General features: G+C 54.9%; 1 long non-coding RNA gene across 1 annotated transcript in view; it reads right to left on the reverse strand.

The window, feature by feature from the left end:
- Positions 1-330: 330 nt before the first annotated feature.
- LOC121275151 overlaps positions 331-5,470 on the reverse strand; it is an 8,190-nt gene continuing 3,050 nt past the window's right edge. The window contains exons 2-3 of the long non-coding RNA XR_005942363.1: positions 878-1,041; positions 331-454 (exon numbers count right to left, since the gene is read on the reverse strand). This is a non-coding gene — a long non-coding RNA (uncharacterized LOC121275151). The remainder of the gene's footprint in view (positions 455-877; positions 1,042-5,470) is intronic.

Genomic DNA, 5,470 nt, shown 5'->3' on the forward strand with positions numbered 1-5,470 from the left:
CTCTCTCTCTCAGTCTCTCTCTCTCTCCCAGTCTCTCTCTCTCTCCCAGTCTCTCTCTCTCTCAGTCTCTCTCTCTCCCTCAGTCTCTCTCTCTCTCCCAGTCTCTCTCTCTCTCCCAGTCTCTCTCTCCCAGTCTCTCTCTCTCTCAGTCTCTCTCCCTCTTTCTCCGAAAGGCCTCCTCTCTCTCTCTCTCTCCCAGGCTTATCACCCCCCACCTTGCCTACTTCATCTCTGCTGCAATCACCCCTGCTCTGCTCTGCTATTCCCGGGTCCATGAATTAACCCTTTCACCAACTCTCCCGCTCCTCCCAGAACTGAGGCCTACCTGAAGCGATCGGAGGGTGACCCCAAATCTCCAGGAAGGGGCACCTCAGATGAATGGGGACCTGTTTGCTCCTATTCATGTCAGCCTCAGTAACAATAAGGTCAACGATCTCCTGAATCCAAGTGGTGCCTCATGAGAGAGAGAGATAGAGAGAGAGAGAGTCAAACAATTCCCTGACATGTCAGACAGGCCTCACCAGCACACAATGACGCCAGTTCAGAGCAACAGTGTTCAGAATCTTATAGTGAGTCCTGGGGGCTCTGGTCCCTGTGTAGAAACAGGTAGGAGAGAGAGAGAGAGAGAGTCGATACAGGCCAGAAGATAACTACACTGACTATGGAAATGTGTGGGGTCCATTGGGATTGTGTCCGGTGGGAGTGAACGGGAAGGGGTTTGGGTCCATTGGGATTGTGTACAGTGGGAGTGGACGCGAAGGGGTTTGGGTCCATTGGGATTGTGTACAGGGGGAGCGAAGTGGATGGGAGCTGGGTCCATTGAGTTGGTATTATTTGGGGACTGGGCTCTTCCTGTGCACTCTCTGCTGTTCCCTACCTGCCTTTGGATACGTGACGATGACGATATCCTCCGGTCGAGCCTGGAAAGAGACCACGGCTTCCCAGTTCTCCGTGACTGGCTCCAAGAGTGGGATGCCATCCTGCAACTTGAGCTGTAAGCGTTTCAAGACGGCTGGCGACTCCTCGAGGGACATGGCGAAGCTGCGAGGAGGGAGAGAGGGTTTGGGGGGGGGAGACAACGAGGAGGGTTAGGGTTGGAGTAGAACCTCCTCGCCAGTTTGTCCGCAGGTTCTCTCAGTGCCGCGGGAGACCCCACAATTCTTTGTTTCAACTGTATCCGCCACTTGTCTGCCCATTTCTCCAGCCTGTCTGTGCCCCCTGAAGCCTGTTCCTACCCTCCTCGCTGGTCACAACCTTCCTGACGTTTGTATGACCTGACATGATGCTCTCGTATGCCCTGTCCATGTCATTCATTAAGCAAGAGTGGCCATCGTCCCAATACTGATCCACGGAGAAATCCAGTGTGTAACCCGCACCCTGCCCTGGCACTTATCTCACTCCAAAAGCATTCATCGCTATCCTGTGGGTCTCATACTCCTTCCAAAATTAATAGACACCCTTACCGTGCCATTAACCGCTTACTAAGGAAAGCCTATCGTGTGCCAACTTATTACGCGCCTTCTGAATGTTCATACACACAGCATCCACCGCACTAACTCTCGGTAACCTCCTCTGTGACAGACTTCTGACTGAAGTTTCCATCACAATGTTGAGTGCTGCTTTACACTTAAGAGTCCTCCAGATCACTTCCAGTTCTCTTCATGCTCGATTTAACTCAAGTGAATCTCTGTTTAAAACTAGAGGTTTGGGGGGGAAAGCGCCCAGAGAGAGGCACCTCTGACACTTAATGTTCACTGGTCCCAAACTCTGCTGCTCCCCCCGTGTCCGAACTCACACCGAGTCCCTCTCACCCCTCACCCCCTGTATCTCGCTGACCCACACTGGCTCCCGGTACGGCAACCCCTCCATTTTCACATTCACACCCTCGTTTTCAAATCCCCTCCAAGGACTTCACTACACCCTCCCTATCTCTGTAACCGCCAGCAGCCCCTACACCCCTCCATGTCTCTGTAACCTCTTCCAGCCCCTACAACCCTCCCTATCTCTGTAACCTCCTCCAGCCCCTACACCCCTCCCTATCTCTGTAACCTCCTCCAGCCCCTACACCCCTCCCTATCTCTGTAACCTCCTCCAGCCTCTACACCCCTCCCTATCTCTGTAACTTCCTCCAGCCCCTACACCACTCCCTATCTCTGGAACCTCCTCCAGCCCCTACATGCCTCCCTATCTCTATAACCTCCTACAGCCCCTACACCCCTCCCTATCTCTGGAACCTCCTCCAGCCCCTACAACCCTCCCTATCTCTATAAACCCTTCCAGCCCCTACAACCCTCCCTATCTCTGTAAACTCCTCCAGCCCCTACAACTCTCCGTATCTCTGTAACCTCCTCCAGCCCCTACAAATCTCCCTATCTCTGTAACCTCCTCCAGCCCCTACAACCCTCCCTATCTATGTAACCTCCTCCAGCCCCTACACCCCTCCCTATCTCTATAACCTGCTCCAGCCCCTACAACACACCCTAAATCTGAAACTTCCTCCAGCCCCTACAACCGTCCCTATCTCTGTAACCTCCTCCAGTCCCTACACCCCTCCCTATCTCTGTAACCTCCTCCAACCCCTACACCCCTCCTTATCTCTGTAACCTCCTACAGCCCCTACAACCCTGCTATCTCTGTAAAATCCTCCAGCCCCTACAACCCTCCCTATCTCTGTAACCTCCTCCAGCCCCTACACCCCTCCCTATTTCTGTAACCTCCTCCAGCCCCTACAACCCTGCTATCTCTGTAAAATCCTCCAGCCCCTACAACCCTCCCTATCTCTGTAACTTCTCCAGCCCCCTACACCCCTCCCTATCTCTGTAACCTCCTCCAGCCCCAACACCCCTCTCTATTTCTGTAACCTCCTCCAGCCCCTACAACCCTCCCTATCTCTGTAACCTCCTCCAGCCCCTACACCCCTCCCTATCTCTGTAACCTCCTCCAGCCCCTACAACCCTCCCTATCTCTGTAACCTCCTCCAGTCCCTACAACCCTCCCTATCTCTGTAACCTCCTCCAGCCCCTACACCCCTCCCTATTTCTGTAACCTCCTCCAGCCCCTACAACCCTCCCTATATCTGTAACCTCCTCCAGCCCCTACAACCCTCCCTATCTCTGTAAACTGCTCCAGCCCCTACAACCCTCCCTATCTCTGTAACCTCCTCCAGCCCCTACAATCCTCCCTATCTCTGTAACCTCCTCCAACCCCTACACCCCTCCCTATTTCTGTAACCTCCTCCGGTCCCTACAGCCCTCCCTATCTCTGTAACCTCCTCCAGCCCCTACAACCCTCCCTATCTCTGTAACCTCCTCCAGCCCTCACAACCCTCCCTATCTCTGTAACCTCCTCCAGCTCCTACAACCCTCCCTATCTCTGTAACCTCCTCCAGTCCCTACACCCGTCCCTATCTCTGTAACCTCCTCCAGCCCCCACAACCCTCCCTATCCCTGTAACCTCCTCCAGCCCCTACAACCCTCCCTATCTCTGTAAACCCTTCCAGCCCCTACAACCCTCCCTATCTATGTAACCTCCTCCAGCCCCTACACCCCTCCCTATCTCTATAACGTCCTCCAGCCCCTGCAACACACCCTAAATCTGGAACCTCCTCCAGCCACTACAACCCTCCCTATCTCTGTAACCTCCTCCAGCCCCTACAGCCCTCCCTACCTCTGTAACCTCCTCCAGCCCCTACAACCCTCCCTATCTCTGTAACCTCCTCCAGTCCCTACACCCCTCCCTATCTCTGGAACCTCCTCCAGCTCCTACACCCCTCCCTATCTCTGTAACCTCCTCCATTCACTACATTCCTCCCTATCTCTGTAACCTCCTCCAGCCCCTAAAACCCTCCCTATCTCTGTAACCTCCTCCAGTCCCTACAACCCTCCCTATCTCTGTAACCTCCTCCAACCCCTACACCCCTCCCTATTTCTGTAACCTCCTCCAGTCCCTACAACCCCTCCCTATCTCTGCAACCTCCTCCAGCCCCCTACACCCTCCCTATCTCTGTAACCTTCTCCAGCCCCTACAACCCTCCCTATCTCTGTAACCTCCTCCAGCCCCCACAACCCTCCCTATCTCTGTAACCTCCTCCGGCCCCTACAACCCTACTTATCTCTGTAACCTCCTCCAGCCCCTACACCCCTCCCTATCTCTGGAACCTCCTCCAGCTCCTACACCCCTCCCTATCTCTGTAACCTCCTCCAGTCACTACATTCCTCCCTATCTCTATAACCTCCTCCAGCCCCTACAACCCTCCCTATCTCTGTAACCTCCTCTAGCCCCTACAACCCTCCCTATCTCTGTAACCTCCTCCAGCCCTGCAACACACCCTAAATCTGGAACCTCCTCCAGCCCCTACAACCCTCCCTATCTCTGTAACCTCCTCCAGCCCCTTCAACCCTCCCTATCTCTGCAACCTCCTCCAGCCCCTACAACCCTCCCTATCTCTGTAACCTCCTCCAGCCCCTACAACCCTCCCTATCTCTGTAACCTCCTCCAGCCCCTACAACCCTCCCTATCTCTGTAAACTCCTCCAGCCCCTACAACCCTCCCTATCTCTGTAACCTCCTCCAGCCCCCTACAACCCTCCCAATCTCTGTAACCTCCTCCAACCCCTACAACCCTCCCTATCTCTGTAACCTCCTCCAGCCCCCTACACCCCTCCCTATCTCTGTAACCTCCTCCAGCCCCTACACCCCTCCCTATTTCTGTAACCTCCTCCAGCCCTACAACCCTCCCTATCTCTGTAACCTCCTCCAGCCCCTACAGCCCTCCCTATCTCTGTAACCTCCTCCAACCCCTACACCCCTCCCTATTTCTGTAACCTCCTCCAGTCCCTACAACCCCTCCCTATCTCTGTAACCTCCTCCAGCCCCCTACACCCTCCCTATCTCTGTAACCTCCTCCAGCCCCTACACCCCTCCCCTATCTCTGTAACCTCCTCCAGCCCCTGCAACACACCCTAAATCTGGAACCTCCTCCAGCCCCTACAACCCTCCCTATCTCTGTAACCTCCTCCAGCCCCTTCAACCCTCCCTATCTCTGTAACCTCCTCCAGTCCCTACAACCCTCCCTATCTCTGTAACCTCCTCCAGCCCCTACAACCCTCCCTATCTCTGTAACCTCCTCCAGCCCCTACAACCCCTCCCTATCTCTGCAACCTCCTCCAGCCCCCTACACCCCTCCCTATCTCTGTAACCTTCTCCAGCCCCTACAACCCTCCCTATCTCTGTAACCTCCTCCAGCCCCCACAACCCTCCCTATCTCTGTAACCTCCTCCGGCCCCTACAACCCTACTTATCTCTGTAACCTCCTCCAGCCCCTACACCCCTCCCTATCTCTGGAACCTCCTCCAGCTCCTACACCCCTCCCTATCTCTGTAACCTCCTCCAGTCACTACATTCCTCCCTATCTCTATAACCTCCTCCAGCCCCTACAACCCTCCCTATCTCTGTAACCTCCTCTAGCCCCT

Source organism: Carcharodon carcharias, unplaced genomic scaffold (assembly GCF_017639515.1).
Source record: "Carcharodon carcharias isolate sCarCar2 unplaced genomic scaffold, sCarCar2.pri scaffold_1096_ctg1, whole genome shotgun sequence".
NCBI classification, from domain to species: domain Eukaryota; kingdom Metazoa; phylum Chordata; class Chondrichthyes; order Lamniformes; family Lamnidae; genus Carcharodon; species Carcharodon carcharias.